At 38.8% G+C, this 22,636-nt stretch overlaps 1 protein-coding gene, 1 non-coding gene and 1 pseudogene across 10 annotated transcripts in view; 1 reads left to right on the top strand and 2 right to left on the bottom strand.

Moving 5' to 3' along the window:
- Nucleotides 1–22,636, bottom strand: part of ELAVL4 (ELAV like RNA binding protein 4) — a 92,631-nt gene that overhangs the window by 29,156 nt on the left and 40,839 nt on the right. The window lies entirely within an intron of this gene.
- On the top strand, nucleotides 5,317–5,435 carry LOC120623049 (5S ribosomal RNA). The gene has a single exon (XR_005658669.1). It is a non-coding gene; the product is annotated as a 5S ribosomal RNA (ribosomal RNA).
- On the bottom strand, nucleotides 20,558–20,676 carry LOC120581553 (uncharacterized; annotated as a pseudogene).

Raw genomic sequence — 22,636 nt, 5'->3', positions numbered from 1 at the left:
ATCTAACTTCTTCCCTTAGGCACCCAACACTTCTCCCCATAAGAACTAGCTTATAAAAGCTTGCATCTTTGAACACAACAAATATTTGCAAAGTGAAAAAAATGGATAAACACATTTGTACTTATTCTCCATTTCTGGAAGCATATGACCAGAATATTTTTATGTTCAGGGAAAGAAGAAGTAGGGAGCGAGCCCCTGGGAAAAGGAGAGAACATGCCTATAAGCTGACATCAGGGACTGGAAAATAAAACATAAACCAAAAATGTCCTGCGTGGGTTCTTCTCCAGCACAGTTCAAATGAACAATAAAAAACCATCCCTGTCCACCTTTCCACAGAGATTCTGAGACTCCAAAGTGCTTTCCTACCCATTCTATAATATTTGATTGTCATAATAACTTTGTGGGAGAAAGAATCATTATTTTACAGATGTGAAAACTGAAGCTCAGAGAAAATAGTGATTTGCCCTATACTACAAAGTTGGATCTTAGTCTAGATCAGGAGTTGGCAAAATTTTTTATGTATAAGACAGTAAATAGTTTAGGATTGCTGGGTTCTCCAGTCTCTGTTATGACAACTCTGCCATTTTAGTATGAAAGCAGCCATAGATAATATGTAAACAAATGACTGTGGCTGTATTCCAATAAAACTTTATTTAGACAATAAGCAGTAGGCTCAATTTGGCTGTTGGGCCACAGTTTGCTGACCTCCTGGTCTAGATCTTTTGACTCCAAATCTAGTACCCTTTGCCATAACCACAGTTACTCCATTTGAACTACAATGTTATTGACAACTATTTTGAGGCCCTGAAATACCTCTGAGGCTTTTTTGATTCACTTAAGAAAAAGTAAATGATCTTCAACAGTTTCTGTTAAGCATTTTAAATTTGTATTCAAACTCTAGGAAGTGTTGCCATCATAGCTGATTATAATCCCCCATTTTCCCAGTCATTCTGAATAGTTGTTTCCCCTTGCCTTTGAGGTCCAGGAAGTTATGACAGCAGGACTCCAAATGTGATATCCTCATGGCTGATCGCAGCAGCAGAGAAGTTGTCCCCTTGCAAGGCTGGCTGGAAGGAATCTCAGCATTTCTGCACTGCCAACCTGCACAGCTTGCTCTTTCTGTCTTCAAAAATCGTTATTCTCCAGAAACCTAACAGCTAGTTCTCTCATCTGCAAAGACCCCCAAGGGGGCAGCCAGATGGGTAGCTGCTGTTGATGAAAACTTCTGAGTTGAGTAAGGAATTTTTGTGTATGTCAGAATCCCTAGCTCAGGCTGAAATTCTGTTCTCAAAGCACATGATAAAATCCCCAGTCACCTCAAGATCACCTGCTGGTGGAAATCGGCATGCTGGGTCAACCGCAGCCAACTCCACATCCCAGGACACCTCTCTGCCAGTCCTGGGGTGGCTTTCCTGACTGTCAGTTCCCTAGAAATCTATCTGAACTCACCAAAAAGAGGGTCAGAGAGCTGTGGCTGTTACCGCATATCAAAACCATATTTCCTGTCTAACCTTGGTTAAGTCATTTAAGCTGCATCAGCCTGTTCCCTTATCTGGAAAAACAGGGATAATCCCTTATCCTCACAATCAAAGGATTACTGTGAAGATTAACTATATTAGCATGTGGAAGAAGAACAGCTTTTATTCAGAGCCTACTTTATGCCGGGCACTATACTAAATGGCCCAGTAAGATTACCTAATTTAATACTGTGTGAAATGGGCACATCAAGCCCATTGTGCAGATTAAAGAAGGTGAAGCTAAAATATGTTAAATAACCTGCTCAAAGTCAATTAGGAAGAAGGTTCCTGGGCTGGGATTTGCATGAGCCTATATCTGAGTGACTTCTAGGCTCATGCCGTCTCTTTACAGGGCACAGCGGAGTGTCTGACTTCAGGTAAGGACTCAAGGGGAGGCACACAGCCTGTGTGGGGTCTCTTCCTCTTAACACCGACTGGGGATGCTTTGAGATTCTGGAGTATCCATGGCTCTGCCCCTTCCCATCCCACCTCTGTTGGTGTTTACACATGTTGGATTGTCTGAGTCTTGGCTTTTCTCCTGCAAACTCAATGTCAGGAAAGGCAAGCAGTCAGAGGATTTATTTTCTTTTGGAAGTTCACACAGTTGTCTCAAACTAAGTATGGCTTAAAGGCTTGATAATTTAAGTGTGGTCCCTGTACCAGCATCATTGGCATTGCCTGGGGACTTTGAAGAACTGCAGCTTCAGCTTATTGCTGTGTGACCCTGGCTAAGTTATAGTAACCTCCCTGCACCTTGGTTTCTTGTTTTATTCTCACATCTAACTTACACATCTAACCTGGAATCCCTGGGAAGGGAAGCTATGATAGGAAGGCTCCCAGAATTTCTTAATATATGCTATTTCTTTACATCTCTAAATTTTGCATTCCTACCTTGCCCCTTTCTGCTGCAATAATCTCATCTGTAAAATGGACTTAATATTACTTTTTTTTTTTCATGGAATTGTTAGAATGATTAAAAGTGATAATGTACATAAAGTGCCTAGCATATAACAGGTGTTCAGTAGATGTTAGTTCCTTTTCTTCCTTCCCCTAGTGCCATTAGATACCACCTTACACTCTTGCCTGTGAGGATGCTGTCTCATCAATGAGGCCCCAACCTCTTTGAAGGTGGAGAATGTTTCTGATGCTTTTCTTTTACATTGGAGCACATGATGCAATAGGAACACAAATTCTACATATAACTGGCACCCACTAAATGCTAGATTCTATGACTGGGCCCCCAAATGACCAAGAAATTGTTCCTGCCTTCAGGGGACTTATTATGTAAAAGAGAAAGACAAATATAAGAATTAATTACAGCTCAGCAAAAATTATAAATGTATCAGAAATTTTTATTTTAAAGCTATATAAAAGAACAGAGAGGAGGTGGAGACTGATTCTAACTGAGCAGAGTAGGGAAGGTTTCCTGGAGGTGGGGGCATTTGAGTTGGGTTTTGAAGAAAGAGTAGAATTTTGATAATATTCTTATTATGGGATGAGATTTCAACCTGAGGGTTGAATCCAAGCACCATATTAATTTATCCCACAGATATTCATTGAGCATTAATTATGTGCCAGGCATAGTTCCATTCACTGAGAACACAGCAGAGAACAAAAATACTTAGTATCTGCCATCAGTGAATTTATGTTCTGGATTGGGGTGAGGGAATAAGACAAGGAACATATTAATCAAATATAAAGTTTGTCAGATAATGATGAGTTCTAGGGAGAAAATAAAGCAGAGAAAGGGATAAGGCAGTGTGGGGGGTGGGATTAAACTTTTTTAATACAGTGGTCAGATAAGGCCTCTCTGCTAAGGTGACGTGAGAGCAGAGATCTGAAGGGAAAGAGCAGCCAGTCCCCCATCTGAGGGGAGGACATTCCAGGCAGAGGGAATCTCATGTGCAAAGGCCCTGAGGTAGGAGTGTGCTTGGAGTGTTAGAGCAACGACACAAGTGAACGTGAAGGCAACCCGTCATTGTGTTGTCAAATGACTGAAAAGAGGAAAGGGGCACCCCTGGTTTCTTCAAGCTGATTCTACAGTACTGCTGAGTAAGATGTGTGAAAATCACTCTGACCCCCTCCCCTCAGTCTTACAAATCAGACGAACACTCTTACTGACACACCTTTTCTACATGATCTCTTAATGTGTCTCTGTTCCTCAACTAGAAAGAGGGCAACTTGAAGACAAAATGGTATTTTATTCATCTCTGTACCCCCAAGACCTACCAAAGAGTCCATGGCATGGTTGGACATCCAGTAAATGTTGGGTGAATAAATGAATATTATTTATTCACATGCATATTTACATTCTCCTAACCACTCTCAAACTCCCTTATACTAAACAGAATGGGATTGGGAAGAGCAGCAACATACTTTACCAGGGCCTTCCCTGTGTCCAGAGGATGTCAATAAGAGGTGTGAAACTAGGTCCCATGAGGCACATCTGAAAGACCTGCAGGCTTCAGTCTGAAGGAGAGAAGACTCTAGAGGTACTCAAAGCCCCCTCCAATATTTGAAAGGCTGCCATGGGAGGCAGGGGTAGACTTACTATGTGGAGACCCCAGAGAGAGAATGACAATCAGGAAATAGAAGAAAGTTAAGGAGTAGATTTTTGCTTTGATAAAAGGAAGAACTTTCTAATAATAACTTTACAATGGTGTGGTGATAAGGGTTCCATGACTAGAACTATAGCAAACATGAAGCCAAATCTACATCTTATGAGGAGAGCCTATAACAATTAGCAAGATCAACCCATTAGCTCCCTTCTAATGCTAAAATTCAAGGGTTTTAAATTATATTTATTTTAGATCCAATGCTCATAACTGGTTTCAGTTTATCCTAATTTCTAACTGAGAAAATAAACAGAGTAGAGTATATTTATTAAGCACTTAGTATGGGCTAAGGACCTTACATATATCATTATTTAAATATATACAACCTCTGAAGGAACATTTTTATCTCTATTTTACAAAAGGGGAAACCAAGGCCCAGAAAGAAAAAGTAACATATCTAAGGCTATTTAGCTAGAGAACAGAAGACAGAACCATCTGACTGTGTAGAGCCTGTGTACTTTCTGCTGTTCCCTGGTTTTTTGAATGTGTGCTCATTTGTGTGCTAAACACCTGCCCTGATACAATACAGTGTGCCTGAGACTTTGAGAGAGCTTGAGTTTGCTACTCCTATCTCCAAGTTCTCATTTTTTTCCATTTAATTACAATATATACCCCAAAGTATCCCATTCCTGTCTTCCAACTTGATTGTGTCTGTCTAATTGGATCTGGTATATTACAGAATAACAGCCTTGGAAAGGCACTAAGTATCAATCATCTTCAAGTCTCTTCTACAGATTCGGAAACTGAGGACCAAGGAAGAAGCAAGGAGTTCATGGTCTAGTAGGAAAGTAAGACCTATGAATCAACAATGATAGCAGAGTATGGTTAAGTGTTAAGACAGTGAGAAGGAGAGAGGGTTTCTGGAGGATATACCTGAGCTGAGACTACTTTGAAAAGATTGGTAGGCAACAGCCAGGAAAAATACAGAGAAGACCATTCCAGCATGAGCCATCTATCCCTTGAGGAGAGTGGCTGCCACTCAGATTATAGCCATCACTTCCAGGAAGCCAGTAGTTGTTATCAACCTGAATTGTAAATACTGTTTCTAAGTTGAATCCATACTTAGATGCATATATGAGATCTCCCCATACCTCTGGCAGAGATTCAGGAGTCATTTAGGTATCTGAAATTTTGAGTGTGTTTGTTCTCTGCCAACAACAAATACTATCAAAAAAGACAGGACCGTCTATGGCTATGCTTCCCTGAACAAACCCAATCCCGTCTGATCTTGGAAGCTAAGCAGGGTTGGGCCTGGTTAGTACTTGGATGGGAGACCACCTAGGAAGACCAGGTGCTGTAGGTGTAAAAAATAAAAAAATAAGGGATTGTAAACTGACAAGGTCCTTGCAATCTGTGAGGTCAACCAAGGGTTGCCTCACTTGGGAAAAAAAAAAAAGACAGGACTAAGCTTTCCTTATTCTGAATTCCCAAAGTATTTAAGATTATGTTAAGTCAGTACTTGGTTCTTTCCAGAGGCTACATTCTGGCTTCCTAAGTAGATGTAATTTCCCAGAAGTTGAGAACACATCATGTGGCATCAAGATGGCAACAAGCAAAGTACTTGTCCCACAGCGGGCATTCAATATAAACTTGAACTAAATGTATTTCTCAATGGACCCTAAGTTCCTTAGGGCAAGAACATTGGTCTTATTAATCTTGGTATGACCAATGTCTGGCACATAGTAGGCTTTCAATAAATCTCTGTTAAATGAATGAGTGAGTTCAACAAGCAAATGAATAGTAACAAAAATAGTTATTTTTTTAATGCTTACTATGTGCCAGTCACTGTACTGAGTGCTTTATTTCTCCCAGCTTTACTGAGGTAAAATTGACAAATAAGGTTGTAAGAAATCTAAAATGTACATCATGATGATTTGATACGCATACACATTGTAGAAGGATTCCGCCTGTCTAGTTAATACATATTTATCTCTTTTTTTGTGTGTGTGAGAACATTTAAGTTATATTTGAGTGCTTTATTTCCATCATCTCATCTACCGTCCTAAAAACAATTCTACAAGGTAGGTATTATCGCTACCATTTACGATCAAGGAAACCGATGTCCACAGGTCTCAGATCCCAAGATAGAAGTCCATCTGGCTCCAAGACCCATAGAGGCTTTAATAGCATTTCTGATTTTAAAGACGATATCAACCGAACTGTTCAAGTAGATGTAAAACAATGCCTCTGTTCCTAGGGTAAAGCACACGGAAATTCACAAAGTATACACAGTGATTTCCATCAGTCCCCAAAGCAGGAAGGATCAGCTACAAAGCTACACTATTTCATAAAGAAAGCCAACTAATCAATTCTCAGAGGAGTCTTTTTAAATCTCTCTTGGTTTGTCCTATAAAATAAGCTGCTCCAAATGACAGCTCTTATACATTGAAATAATAAACCTCAACGAATGAAAAAACTGAAATAATTTGAACCTTATTTTTCTTCTGTCTATTCAGGAAAGAAAGGTGATTCATAAGATAAAAAGTTAGTATCAAGTGTTAGTTTAAAAAAAAAAAACTGAAAGGAAAAAATATTCTAGGTAATGTACCGGGGACAATAGAAGCCTCATGACAACTATCTCACCTTCAGCATTTATCATACAAAAAGAAGTGTTCAAACTGATGATCCTGGGGCAATGAAAGATTCTTAATCGAAGCAACATGAAATTAAATTATGTTCAGAATATTTTACAGACAGGAAAGAATAGTCACACATTAAAATTTTTTTTTTTTTTGACAAAGGTTGAACAAAAAGAAGAGGAATTTGGCAAATCCTCGGCTTGCCAGAAAAATGAACCAGAATTCTTAATTCTCAGTTGGCTTACTCTCACATGAAACAAAGGTCTGGATGTCAGATAGAAAAGACTTTCCACTCAGAAAGAAAGTGAACCAACAGGTGATTCCAGAAATGCAGCTGATGTTAGATGACGGTTTAACAACAAAGGTAGAAGAGGTAGAAAGAGTCATCAGGTTAATACCAATTACATGCAGTGCAATTAATTAACCTTTGGGTAAATGAGACTGTGGGTGAAATGTCTGTGAGTGAAAGAAACTGTTGTATTTAGGCATTAAGACAATGGCTTCCAAAACTCTCATCGGATACTAGTCTCATAAAGGGCATATGGAAGGTGGCTGATATAATGTTGGGATTTAGATTAAATGAGATAACTTATGTGAGATGTCTTGGCACAAGGTAGATGCATCACAAATATTAACTGAATATAAGTCTTTTAAAACTGCTTTTATTCAAAATAAAAGGAAATTCATGGATTTCAATGGAAGTGAGATAAATAACTTGTCTGCGCAGAGATAAGTCAGGATGCCAACCATGAGCTGGAGAAGGACTTTGAAACCTATGTCAGTGTGTCATTTCTGAATTAAGAGCTTGGGGTTCTCTGGCCTCGGATCTACCACTAATAGTAGTATGAAATGCAAGGACGAACCCTCATTCTTATCGTCGAAGGGGTTCACTGATAGTAAAGTACCAGGCGTGAAACTCACAACCATGGTCTGACAGTTCATTGCAGTTCCAACAAATGCTAAAAAAGAATTTCCCCAGATCCATGAAAAGAAAAAGAAACATGTCTTCTCTTTCCTTCACCATTCAGCTCACAGGTAAGAAATAAGACAAAATAAATAAAAACCCAGATCAAAAGAGCTCATACAGAAATGGGTCTGTAGAGTAGGAATGGAGGAGGGAAGCCATCTTCTTTGATTTTTCTTTTCTTTTTTTTTAAAGCTACAGGCTTCTTGGGGGAATGACTACACTATGCAAAAGTGACCAGCCTCATTACAATGAGTAAAGTACCTGGGAGAGGTGACAATGAAGGAGTGCCTTGGAATGTGTGTGAGAATCACAAAATGTAAATATGTTCCAACGGATCAGCTCTCTTAGGCAATGGAAAATGAAATGTCACCCTGACAATCAGAAAACCAATGAACGCATAATTTAACTCATGCCCAGAACATGCTCAGTACTTAATAATTTTCAACAAAAAATGCTTAGCATGTGATACAGCCGTGCTGGTGCTAGAGAGATGGAGCCACCCAGCACCCTTTTCTGTTCCTCTTGGGAGTTAGTAAGACTTTCCAAGGCCTCTACTTGCCCATTCATGTGCAGTACAGGACACCATCTCTTTCTTAACAAAAGAGATTAAGTCATCAAGTAGAAACTGTCTCAAACTGCCTTCTTGCCTTCTACCCACTTACCTTCTTTCCTCCTGGCTTAAACATGTAGTCCACAAAATGCTGAAGAAAATAAAGCTTCCCTGGGTAATGAATGATGCATATTATATCATTCCTTTTAAGATTTAAAGTGCCCATTAACATGGCTCAAGACAAGCAGTGATAAAAAGAAACCCCTTTCTAACTTGGTTCACTTCAGTTTTCCAAACACGTTCGGTCACAGCACCCCTTTTAAAAAAACATACTACCTATTAAACATCCTTGGGAAAAGACTTTTAGATGGGATTTCCAAATGAACATTACTCTTTGAAACAGGACTGAATACTGTCTAAGGCATAATTACCCTAAGGTGAGGGAGGGGTCTGGGCTCCAGCTTTGAGCTACAGTTCCTGAAATAACCAGAGGGGCCAGCAAAAAACAAGGAGACAAACCCAGAGAATACTCCTAAGGTCTCTTCACTGTGATAGTCCATGATTCTGTTTCTTAGAAGACATCGCAGAGACTTGCTTCTGGAATGACCTAGTCACAGGACAGAGATGCATAGTAGGTTGGGGGTCAGACAACTGAGCACATATTTTCACATTGGTACAAGTTGTACACATCTGGTTCTAGTTCATTATGTGTCAGTAGTCAGTGTGCAGTGAGCTCAAGGAGTTTCACTAGAAGAACTAAAGACCCAAGGAAAAAATAAAGCACAATTGCGTGTGACTGTATGGATACCCAAGCAGGAACACACACAGATAGGTACACACATACAGGCACACACAGAACATTATTAATAGTTAACTAACTAGGCATATGACCCAGAGAGGAGGTATAGTGTTACAGATAGAAATAGAGGCTTGGCCAAGATATGGAAGCGACCTAAATGCCCATCAACAGACTACTGGATAAAGAAGTTATGGTTCATGTATACAATAGAATATTATTCGGCCATTAAAAAAATGAAATTCTACCATTTGCAACAACATGGATATACTTAGAGGTTATTATACTGAGTGAAATAAGTCAGACTGAGAAAGATAAATATCATATGATTTCACTTATATGCAGAATCTAAGGAACAAAAAGAACAAACTAATCGAAAACAGACTCACAAATATAGAGGACAATCTGGTAAGAGCCAGAGGGGCAGGGGTTGGGGGGCCCGAAGAAGGTGTGAAGGGTTAAAGAAGTACGAATTAGGAGTTGGTAGATGGTCACAGGGTTGGGGAGTACGGCATAGGGAATGCAGTTTGCATTAATGTAGTGGCTAGGTGGAGAGCCAGAGAAGAGAAAGAGCAATTAGGGGGATCATTTTATAAAGTATATAAATGTCTAACTAATGTACTGTATATTTGAAACTAATAATAAAATAAAATTTAAAAAGCAGAGGCTTTGGAATCAAACAAACATGCATTCAACTTTGCTCGGCTACTTAGAAGCTGTGTGAGTCACTTAACCTTTCTGAGCCTGTTTCCTCACCTGTAAAATAAGGCTAATAATACCTATACCTCACAGAACTGCAGGAAGAATTACAATACTATATGTCAGCTGCTGTTCTAAGTGCTTTACTTATACTGATGCTAACAATAATCCTACCACTATCCCTATTTTACAAATGAGAAAACGGGCACAGGAAGGGTAAGTATTTGCTTGCCTGTTATACATCCAGTAAGTGGTGAAGTTGGGACGCAAATGCAGGAGGTCTAGCTCTTTATCACTTGGCTATCCTGACTAGCACAGTCTTGGACTACAGTAGGTCCCTAATAATCCCCTGGACGACACAGACACACATACACAAATACGCAAACATCCTACACCTCTTTTTCCTCTTGGGCTTTTAAAATATTTTGTTTTTGTCATTAGTTTATTACATGGTGCAGTTTAAGTGGGCAGCATGCAGACATTAGCTTCCCAAACACGAGGATCCTAAGCGGCTGCTCAAGGAACAGAAGAACAAATTCAACCCTGAGAAACGTTAGTTCATACTGCACCATGACTCACAACCGCTATTTTCACAAACAGCCCTGCTAATTAAACTTTCTTATGAACTCTGCTAACCAATTTTTCCAATGCGTGGAGGAAAAAAATCATTCATTATAGACCGGAATCCAAAATCTAATATTAACGGCACAAGTAGGATCTGTGGCATTGTAATTTGATCAGCTTGAGCATCAATAACAGACACTGATGTCTGAGAGAGTTAATCAGCTTTTGTTGAGATGTATGTAGATAACTGAACAAAACATCTGGAAAGCAGACTAGAGAGCAAAGCTAGCTTATCATGGGGGTTAGTACTTGCTTTACCCTCATAAATCCCTTGCTTACAATGTCCTATCTTCTGGATGACCACTGTAATATCCTGAATTGGTATAAGCACTTAACGACTTACTAACACATTAGCAGCTCATCTGACGTCACAACAGACAGTAAGGTGGAAAGAGCTGTGTTACTGTCCCCATTTCCTGCACAACAATCTGAGGCACAGACTTGTTTGATCCACGTAGAGTCCCATAGCTAGAGCTAGAATGAGAAATTGGTGGATCCTTACATTTTATCATGTTGCTGCTCATAAAAGTAGCCTGATTTTAAAAGCAATCCCAGAAATCATCCTGACATTTTCAAATATTGAACCTAAGGCTTTCATTTACAATCTTCCAGAACCACTAAAACTATTGTTCATTATTAGTGCAGCTATTTCTAAGGCTTACTGGACTACGTCCTATACAGCCATGTTCACGACTCAGGATGAAAGAGCAAGAATGCGGGAACCCTCTGAGAAGGTCTCTTGTTCCAACTGGCAGCAGTACGTGGTCAGGCAGACATGGGTACACAGATAGCTTGGCTGCTTGCCAGCTGTGTGACCTCGAGTCAGTTGCTTTAAACTTCATAAGCCTCGGATTCCTCATCTAAAGAAGGGGGCTCACCATCATCTCTTGGGGTTGTGGTCAGGATTAAATGAGATAGCAAATACAAAGCGACTGGCATCTAGCAGTGCAGAATAAATTTAAGTTCCCATTCCACTCTCCTGCCTTCTTCATATGCTGTCTTCTACTTCCTACTTGAAATTATATAACTGAGGCTTGAATCAGGATCAGATATCAACTTTCCCTTTCCTTTCTCTTTATACATCTGTTGGCTCAGAGGTAAGACCCTTTAGTGAAAAGGGGGAAGCAGTTATGAGCCAGAAAGGGCCCCTCCCAGATTGTTTCAGTTTAAGAGTGACTTGACACGTGTCCCCTGATTTGAAGTCACAAGTACCATGCAAAGAAGGTAGGGTAAGGATTTATCTTCTTATTATATATTAAGAAAATGGAGGTCCAAGGTGATAGTGACTTGTGCAAAGCCATGTACACACCTATTATGTGTGTATCTGAGTAGGGGCTAGGGAATGGCACAGAACTACATCATTGAAGTCTGTCTCACTTCTGGTTAGTTTATTGCACTGTGTCTAGTATTTCTAGACACAGAAGTGTTTGAGGTGTGTGTGTGCGTGTGTGTGTGTGTGTGTGTGTGTGTGTGTGCATGTGTTGGGCAGTGTGGTGCTTTCCAGTGATGCTCTATTTCTTTTTGTGCTCAGAGGGTGGTCTGTCTCATTAGTAAGGCTCCACTAACTGGTGAGGGGCACCAAGAAAAGAAAAGGTGGCAGAGGACTAGTTCTAGTTTCCAGAGTCAGGACCAAGAAGTGAGAATGACATTTGATTTTTCTGTTGTCCAGCTGAGGGTCCTGGGCAATGGGAAACTTGCCAGAACTCAGTGCAGTGACCTTCACCAAGAAGACAGGCAGAGGACTGAAGTACCCAACCTCAGGGTCTGAGGGGAAGGAGAAGCCAGGACACCTCAGTTCAGGGCAGCAAGCAAGGAAGCTCACTTCCAAATACCTCTTTTTGCATTCTAGTGAGAACAGGGACTCTACTCAGGCAGCTTTTCTGTGTCACTGCCTGCTCTGGCCATGAAAAACAAGTCAATCAATCCAACACGGGTTCAAGTAAGAAAGATGAGAAAAGGAAAACTCTATATATGTGATTTCAGACTTCATATCCCATACTGTATTATAGCTGGCAACTGTCCCCACAGTCAGAGGCCTGTGGGCTAATACGAGTGTGGTGGGAAGTGGGGTAGGGCTGGGATCCTGCTTCAGTTGAGATGGGATCAAGGTTGACACCATCATGTTTTCCTTGATGTAAAGAAAACTTAGGCTAGGTGTCTGTTACTTCTCAGACAAGTCATCTAGCTACATCTAATTTACGAATTTTCCTTCTGGTCTCCTTTTACCATTCTACACTCATTTCTCTCCACCTTGCTTAAAAAAGTTTATGGTTATTTTAATTTTAGTTCTTTTCCATATTATCTTATCAGTCAATTCAAATCCTTTTTGGGCCAAATGGTATATTAATAAATAAGAAGGTAGAAGGAGGGGGTGAGACAGAAAACAAGCAAAGGAAAGAAAAAAGAAGAAGAAATAGCAGGGAAAATAAGAAGCCAAGTGCTCTTGATTTAAGTTTTCTTTGAGCTGCATTGGCCTCATCTTTAAAGTGAGTAAAGACATTTGTCTATATTGGCTATTTCAACCGGGTCAGAGGAAGTACTTAATATAAAAGCCTTTGAAAACAAACATGAAGGAAAAATATTAAGGAGTATTAACTATACATTTTATGTTCATACTGCCAATAAAATTATTTAATTTCATTCAAGGTATTTGTGATGAGAAATTCCATTAGTGGTCATAGGAATTAGAGTAATTACCCTAACTAGCTGTATCCACGTATTATAGATGAAGTATCACATGTCATCAGACATCCAACTACAAAACAGGGGCCAAGTAGGAAACTAAATTTATAAGTCAGCAAGAAACTGAAGTAGATGGAAAGAGAGTCATTGTGAGAACCTGTGTATGACCTCAGCAAGAAAAGCAATGATTCTCAAATCACAGATGCCATGAGAAGTCTGCAAATGGTCCACCTCCCTCTGTGTTAAGTCGGGTTATCTTGAGTCTGACAGATCTGAGTTCAAATCAGTCCCACAGCTTTTTGACGGTAACCTTGCATAACTTGCTTAACCTCTTTGAGTTTCAGTTATCTCATCAACACAAAGTGGGCACTAACACTTAGCCATAGAGTAGTCCTGATTGTTTTATTCACTTATCCCTTGAAGATGTCTCTGAAGCCTGGCTCAGTTGCTTCCTCTATATGGACTGACGTCATACAATCTACTCTCTCCCAAGTTCAAGGCTAATGCCTATTTGATGCTTGTTCTAAGAACTCCAGCCCACTGCCTTCTTTTTCTCTTCTGAACACTTATAGCTGATGTCTTCACATTCATTCAACAGAGGCAGAGTGGTGAGGTAACAGAAAGACTGCAGGTTTTGCAGTCAGACAGATCTAATCTCACTCTCCAGTTAACTTATTTGAAGCCTTGTCTTCTTATCTGTAAAATGGGAACAACACCATTGATAATGCATAACTGATATAAAGTTTCAATGAGATAACATATGTAATATGCCTTGTCTATAGCTGACACATAGTAGGCATTCCATCAAACTTTCAACTTCACTTTATTGTTATGAATCCTTCTGTGCTATCATTCCAATAAAATTAACAGCCAGATTTGAGTTGATGAGTTTGGTGAAAAACAAAACAAGTCAAAAGCCCACAAAATAGCAAAGGTGGATACGTAGTGATATGCATCATAAGCAGGCTCCCTGCCCCTACCAGACATGCAGGCTGTTGTAGGCCCCACAATTTGTCCTGGCTCCTTCCTAGACATTGACCTTTCTAGCTACAACATGTGGACACAAATTAACATCTTATCCTCTTTGGCTTCCTTACAGATCCTGCTATAGAATTTAAGAGAAGAGAAGGAAAGGGAATAACTTATTTGGTCTGATAAAGCAAGAACTAAATAATACTGTTGGCTGATTGGAAATGTTTTACAAATATAAAAGCTTTACACAAATATATGGTCTCTATCTGAATTTTATCTTCCCTTCAAAGCAGAAATATTTTCTTCCATCAAAGCTCAATTCTGGGACTGTAGAAGAAACAAAAAGGCAACTTAAAGATCTTTAGTTCTTATAAGGAATAAAGACATAACAGAGTTCATCAGTTAAGAGCAGTAAGGGAGATGTGGAATGGGGGTGGGGGAGCAGATCGAAAAAAGAAATCACCACCACCAGACCTCACAGAAGACAAGAAAAAAATGAATTTCCCATTAACACATTTCAGAAAGCACTTTCCTCCTACCCTGAAGCTGATGAATTATATTTTTAGATAATGTGTGGAAATTTCAGTTTGACATTACTTTCTCGCTTAGTTCCTAGTCTCAATCAACCAGGTCATTCTACAGAGAAGGGGGGGTAGTGAGTGAGTGAGTGAGTGAGTGTGTGTGTGTGTGTGTGTGCGTGCGTGCGTGTGTGTATGTTGGGAGAAAGAGGGGAAACTGGGTGAACAGGGAATTGGTTTTCTGAACCAGTCAGCCAGCTAAAGTACAGAAATAGAAAATCCTTAAAATACCCAGGCCGGATTCACATCCCAGGTAAAAATCCTTTGAGATATCTCTCCTGGGATGTGAGAATACTTTCCTATGGTTATCTGAGTTTGGAAGCAGGGCAGAACCATCAGATTTGAAAAGGAAGATGATGGGGAATACAGCCAGGGAGCAAAAGGAACCCGGTCTGTAATCCTGACTATTGCCATCATGGGAAAAAATTATGTCAACAGAAGAAGAATGTGTCTGCACAAACCCTAAATGTCACAGCTTTACTCAATTGCTAACCTGTCCTAATTAGAAAGGGTGGGAGGTCTCTGATTGTCCTTGATGGGTGTGTAAGAGGCATAATGATTACATGGTTTACTGTTTGCACTTAAATGTTCTGACATTCTTCAAGTACCCCTTAATAAAGCAAACCTGTATTCTCCTATTTTGTAACCTCATTAGGCTGTCGAATCTTTTCCATACCTAAAAATTTTCACTCTTCCCCGACAATAATCAAACTCGCTCCTCCCCAAATCAAAATATTTTATTCTTCTTCCTGGAATATGCATAAGATGACTGCAGAGAGGTGATAAATAAAATGATAGATGCAAATCTACCTGTTTTCCTCCGAATTCAGATGACACATTGCACTGTACCCAAGCACATTTTTTTAAATCAGCAACAAAATGTACTGATAAATGCTACTATTTCCTCTACTCTTTGCTTTACTAATGAATATCCCACTGATGTGCATGTAGAAAAGTTCATTTAGCTAATCGATATCTTGGGATTTTCTTGGATATGCATAATTGAGACTGGGTTTTAACTATGCTTAAGTTTAAGGCAGCATCCGATTCAATATGGTACTTGAAAATAAAGAAAAGAACATAGGGAGGGGTATTTTGTGGAGAGAGAAAATCTGAAGTTAAGAACCACTCCGAATTTATTCTTCCTTGTTCAGGTAAATAGTGACCTGCTTAATTAAAAAAAACAATGGTATTTATTATTTTTAAATGCATAGTGTGCTCTTTTCCAAAACAAAAAGATTTTGAATCCTAATTAACTTTTTTCTGGACTAAGAGTTTTCACTCCCTAGATAATAAAGCTGAGAAATCAGGTCAGCATTTTTAGGGAAACTGCCAAAGATAAACTATAAATTGGACAACTCACAATTAAGTCAGCCCTGGGTTCAAGTTCCACCTCCCTATTTGGAAGCTAAATCACCTTGAGCAAATTACTCAGTTGTTCCTAAGTCCAAGTTTCTTCACCTGTCAAATAAGTGTCTTGAGGATTACACGAAACTTCATCTACTGATCTCAGCATAATGCTTAGCACACAGTAAGTGCTCAATGAACATTGGCTATTATTAGGAATCTCCAAGAAACCCTAATTTACTATTTATTTATTTTTTATTTTTTAAAGTAATCTTTTTAATTGAGTTATAGTTGTCATACAATATTATATTAGTTTTGGGTGTACAAACAGATTTGATATTTTTATACATTATGAAATGATCAACACAATAAGTTGTTACCATCTGTCACCATACAAAGTTATTATAATATTATTGACTATATTTCCTATGCTGTACATTACATCCCCATGGCTTAATTATTTATAACTGAAAGTTTGTACCTCTTAATTTGTTTCACCTATTTTACCTGTCTCTCACACCCCTCCTCTCTGGCAACCACCAGTTTGTTCTCCATTATCTATGAGTCTGTTTTGTTTTGTTTTTTAGATTCCACATATAAGTGAAATCATGTGGTACTTGTCTTTCTCTGTCTGATTTATTTCACTTAGCATTATAACCTCTAGGTCCATCCATGTTGTCACAAATAGCAAGATTTCATTTTTTCTTGTTGCTGAGTAATCTTCTTTTTCCATTTATCTAATGATGGGCACTTAGGTTGCTTCCATATCTTGGCTATTGTATATATTTGAATTAGTGTTTTCATTTTCTTCACATAAATACCCAGAAGTGGAATTGTTAAGTTGCATGGTAGTTCTATTTTGAATTTTAGGGGAGATCCCCATACTATTTTCCATAGCGGCTACACTAATTTACATTCCTGCCCACAGTGAACCCAGGTTCCCTTCTCTTCACATTCTCACCAACACTTGTTATTTGTTGTCTTTTTGGTAACAGCCATTCTGACAGGTGTGAGGTGGTATCTCATTGTGGTTTTGATCTGCATTTCCCTGATGATTAGTGATGTTGAGAATATTTTCATGTGTCTGTTGGCCATCTATATTTCTTTCTGCCCATTTTTTAATTGACGTTTTTATATTGAGTTATATAAGTTCTTTATATATTTTAGATATCAACCCCTTGTTGGATATATTGTTTGCACCAATTTAATTATTTAAATGAGCTATTATTTTTAAAGCATTTAAAATAGTACCCAGAACACACATAAGGCACATACAAATACACAAAAGCTGCTGCTATCATTTTTATTTGTCTTTGCTGGGTGCTGTAAGAAATTATGCCAATAAACTCACCTTAGGGCTGAATGCATATTTCAGGAGTGAATTCAAAGCACTTTCATATTTTAGGAGCCTTTTATTGCTTATAAAGTTATCTCAGAAGTAAAACTTAATCAAATTCCCACAGGGTCCCTTTAAGTCTAGTTCCTTAAAAGTATATGAGGTAACATAAAAGCGATACACAACCCTCACTCTCCTCTCCCTCTTCAACCCAAGAGACTTATTCCACGCAATGCCTTGTGGCCTCGATGCTCTAACAGACACACCCCCCATTGCCATAGTCTATGTCCCACATCTCATCTACTGAGAGGGGCACACAGGATTATTAGCACTTTTGCAAATCCAGAAAAAAAGAACAGGCATTACTCAATGTCACCAAATCAAAACTGAGTCAGTCTCTTTAATCAGAGATGTGATTCTAGACACAAAAGCAGTGGCAAAGTATTCACCCTGCTGTCCACAGTAGTGAAGGGTCTTTTTTGTTGCTTTTCCCATGGAATGATAACACGAATTAAGCCAAAGTCATGTGTTATAAAGGAAGAAATGAAGTTATGGATTAGAGGTGGCGCTCAGGAAATGTCTTCTTCGGTTGGGGTGCAACTCTAACCAACTTAATTTCTTGGTATGCTTAACTTCATCTGGCAGTGCTTCTTCATATTAGACTATCACTTCCAGAGGGCACATCCCGGATCTACTTCCTTTGTCTAAATCAAAGAGGAATGAAAAAGACTTCTGTTCTTAGACTGGTATTTTAGCTCTATTCCTTTGCTTTTCTTCCCTCTACCTAAATCTTAAACTCATCTTTCATACCTACCCCAATAGCTCCAGCTAACACAGACCTCACCCTTTCTTGACTATCCACAGCCCTTATAGTCTGTTTCGTATACCGGTCACTACATATACTTAGTTTTATAATTGATAATGTTCAGTTTAGACCACCCTGTTCTTAACCCCCAACCCCTTCAGAGCTCTCACTTGCCTAAAATGGAGAGAAAAATATTCCTAAAAACTACACTGCTGGCAGGTGTGAGGTGATATCTTTATTAATAAATGAAAAAACAAGTGTTGAGGATGTAGAGAAAAGGGAACCCTTGTACACTGTTAGCGAGATTACAAATTATTACAGCCACTATGGAAAACAGTTTGGAGGTCCTTCAAAAAATTAAAACTAGAACTACCTTTTGACTCAGTAATTGCACTTCTGGGTATTTATCCAAAAAAACCCAAAACAATAATTCGTAAAGATCTACGCACCCCTATGTTCACAGCAGTGTTATTCACAATAGCCAAGGTATGGAAGCAACCTAACTGACCAACAACAGACTACTGGATAAAGAAGTTATGGTTCATATATACAATGGGATATTACTCAGCCATTAGAAAATGAAATCTTACGATTTACAACAACATGGATGGACCTAGAGGGTATTATGCTGAGTGAAGCAAGTCAGACAGAGAAAGATAAATGTGATATGATTTCACTTATATGTGGAATCTAAGGAACAGAAGGAACAAATTAGATGAAAACAGACTCACAGATACAGAAGAAAAACTGGTGATTGCCAGAGGGGAGGGAGTTTGGGGGGATGAGCGAAAAAGGTGAAGGGATGAAGAAGTACAAATTAGTAGTTACAAAATAGTCCTGGGGATGTAGAGTACAACATAGGGAATATAGTTAATAGTATTGTAATAGCTATGTGTACAGATGGGTGCTAGAGTAATTGGGGAGGTCACTTCATAAACTATATAAACGTCTAACCATTGTATTATATACCTGAAACTAATATAAAATAAAACAAAATAAAAATTAAAAAACTATACTTTATGAATACTTGGGGAGTGACATTAGGTAAAAATATAATTCTTTTTTATCACTATAATGCAAATAATCACAAACTCTAGACAGGTGGATCAAAACTGTATCTTGTACACTAATTCATTTCTCGGGATTTTTCTTTGTTACTTTCTCTTTTCTCTATTCATTTTGGAGAGGGGTGATATAAGACAGACAATTATAAAAATGCAATTTAGCATTCCAGCTCTGCTGGCTTCAAGATACACCCTGAACCACCTAACTCTATCTTGCCTAAGCCATATGTTTCCTCCACTAAAATATTGATCATCTAGGAACCTGGATTCAGTGATGCAATCTCAAAGCTTGAAAAAACAAAAAGGCAACAAAATAAAAAAAATAAACTAATTCAATTCTTTGCAGTCCATGGGAATACTATAATTTCTGTCGGAGGTTTGCTGTTCTTTGCCTGAGTTTATAGGTTGCATGAATCCTTGTGGGTCACAGTCCGCTTCCCTTTCTCAGCAGCAGAAGTTGCAGGTGAATGAAGGAGAAAGATAAAGGACATGGCTTCCAGTGCCATCATGTGTCCCCAGCTGCACACAAAGTAACTTGGGATTTACGTTTTTGTTTTTGTTTTTGTTTTCCTCCCTAGTACCTAGGTTATCCTGATAAGTGTCCATTCCCAATTGGAAAAAGAAAATCTAATATCCCTGAGAAGATAAGTAACAGAGATGTCCAAAAGCACTGTAAAAGAATCTTAAACCTGGCACTTTCAGTAAATTTGGTTCTACTCTGAAGGATGAGTTGTATCCCCAGCAGAAGAGAAATATTGTTATCTTTGCCTCCCGTTATACACAAGAGTCTTGTTTAAAGCCGTAGTGCATACTAGATAGACTCTCCAGAGGGCGGCCAGCAACCACTGCTCGGAGGAACACAATGCCTCATTGGGTTATGAGATGACGGTTAGGCAGAGGTCTTCCCTCAACATAGGGAGGGGGACCCAGTACATTCTTCTGGAAAAGATCATACTTTTGAAAACTGGGGGTGAATCCCAGCTCTACCGCCTGCTAATAACTTTGTTATTAATAACTTTGCCCAGGCAAGTTACTTAACCTCACTAAACTTCACTGTCCTTATCCAAGAAAATGGAGTCTATTCTCAGTGTTAAAGGAAATAAAGTATGTCAAGGGCTTAGCAAGTACTTAGCATACAGTAAGACCTTGATAAATGATAGCAATTATGTCCTCAGCACCACAACACTTACATCCATGCCTGGATTTCCTCTTTGCGTTCTCAAATGAAGAATACATTGACAACTCACAGTCAGGAGTGAATCCAGCCTACAGGCAACACCAGCAAAAAAAAGTCTCTTTCTTTCTCTTTATTATTATTATTATTATTATTATTATTATTATTATTATTTAGGAGAGGCAACCCTTGGTTGACCTCACAGGTTGCAAGGACCTTGCCAGCTTACAATCCTTTATTTTTTATTTTTTACGCCTACAGTACCTGGTTTTCCTAGGTGGTCTCCCATCCAAGTGCTAACCAGGCCCAACCCTGCTTAGCTTCCGAGATCAGATGGGATTGGGCTTGTTCAGGGTGACATGACCATAGACTCTTTCTCTTTCTTTCTCTTCCTCTCTCTCAATATCTGTCTGTCTCTCTGTCTACCTACCTACCTACCTATCTACCTAACTACCTGATAACCTAGAACCTTCTAAGAGAATCTATTACATTCTCTTAAAAATGGTTTGGGCTGGAAAATCTTAATCTCAAATTCTTATCTCTTTGCCACTTCCCACCCCTCAACCCTCCCACTGGATATTTAGAACTCCTTGTAAACTTCACAGGATCGAGATGCATTGAGAAATGTAGGAGGTGTTGAAGGAAAAAGGGGGACTGGATGTTAAAAATCAGGGCAACAAAAATACCTATGATGTCATTTACCCTGACTTCTGAACCACCAGCAGCAGCCTTTCAGCTTGCCTGGTGTGATACCTCACCTTTCCCAGCCTGTATTATCACTTACCCTCAAATGCAGGCCTCAGAGGGTCTCCCATTAAAGCGATTCCCACTCCTTCCCCACAGCCCTACAGCCCTATCTCTCCCTTCTTCTCTGTCTTTTAGCGTAGCCAATTAAACCTGAACAACGGGTGGATGGAGGAAATATGCTGCATCTATGGAATGGTACAGCAGGGACCAGTTTCACTGTTAATTTAAAATGCTAGAATTAATTAGGTAGTGTAAATGAAGAATTTAATAAGCACTCTTTACAACCGCAAGTTCTACTTTTATTAAACACCGATAGCAAATGAAGGCAAATATCTCTGGTCTCTCTGTATTTCCTTGCCTCATTCTCATAAGTTCTCTGCAAATAAAATTCTCTCTCTCTCTCTCTTTTTTTTTTTGGCCTGAATTTTTTAAAAATGTGTAATTATAAATTTATGCCTGAATTGTATTTCTGCTTTCAACCCATAAGTTCTTCTTTAAGCTCAGATGCTATTGTATGTTTCTGCTTGTGCTGGAGAGGGTGCTAAACAAACCAAAGTTGACAATTTTGGTTTTGTATACCAAATTAAAGGCTGTCTTCGAAGCTGTCACTCCTATTCAAATCGACTCGGTGAACTACCAAATTAGCATTCTTTCAGTAAAGGAATCTGCTTGTTTAAACATGTATCTTTAGAAAACAAGGAACAACACCATGAATCAGTACTCCTCAAAAATCTCACTACAATTCTAAGAGAACTCTTTTGAAAAGGTGATTAATAATATTCACTAATATAGCTGGCAGAGTCTCTATTTAGAAGGTAAGGCTACACCAAAGATACATTTTCTATACAGGAGTGGGAGGAAAAATCATATGGTTAACCGGTTTTAATTTGGTTTGAATTATCATCCTATTATATAAAGATTATTCAGGAATCTAAACACTGGCTTTCTGAGAGCATAGGCAATTCTCTTAACGAATGGAAGATCCAATGCTCTGAGGTAAGATCATCAAAGCCCTGGCCCTATTTGGAGACTTGGTAAAATTTCTCTGTTCTAGCCACTCTCCTTGAAACGTACTAACTGTATCTATACTAATAACATCCCCCACTTATTGAGAGACTGCTATGCAATAGGCATTGTGCTGTGCGGTATATATCCAGTCTCTCATTTAATCCTCACAATAAGCCCTTTGAGATAAGTATTATTTTCCACCTTTACAGATGGGAAAATTATGTTTGGAGGGTTATACGACATTTTCGACAGTTATTTTAGTTTTATGGTTTTGCAAAGTACTTAATTTATATGGGGGACAAATTTACAAGCAAATTAGAAGAACTGGAGAACATATACACTGGATTCTCTGATTTAAAATTAACATGATGTATCTATCTCTCTACTTTAATTACAGAGTTTCATTTTTGTTATATAGGTCAGTTGGTCATCAATTAAACTGTTCGGAGAAAATGACAAATACTCAAAGGTGAGTGATTTTAGGAGTGAAACACCAGAGAGCAGATGCTTCACTGCCATCATGATGTAGCCCAATATTTTTCAAAGAAAATATTCTCATATCCAAAAATCCCCCCG

This window comes from Pteropus medius, unplaced genomic scaffold (assembly GCF_902729225.1).
Source record: "Pteropus medius unplaced genomic scaffold, Ma_sr-lr_union100, whole genome shotgun sequence".
NCBI lineage: Eukaryota > Metazoa > Chordata > Mammalia > Chiroptera > Pteropodidae > Pteropus > Pteropus medius.
The sequence above is the reverse complement of the archived record's forward strand: the minus strand, read 5'-3'. Positions and strand labels throughout refer to the sequence as shown.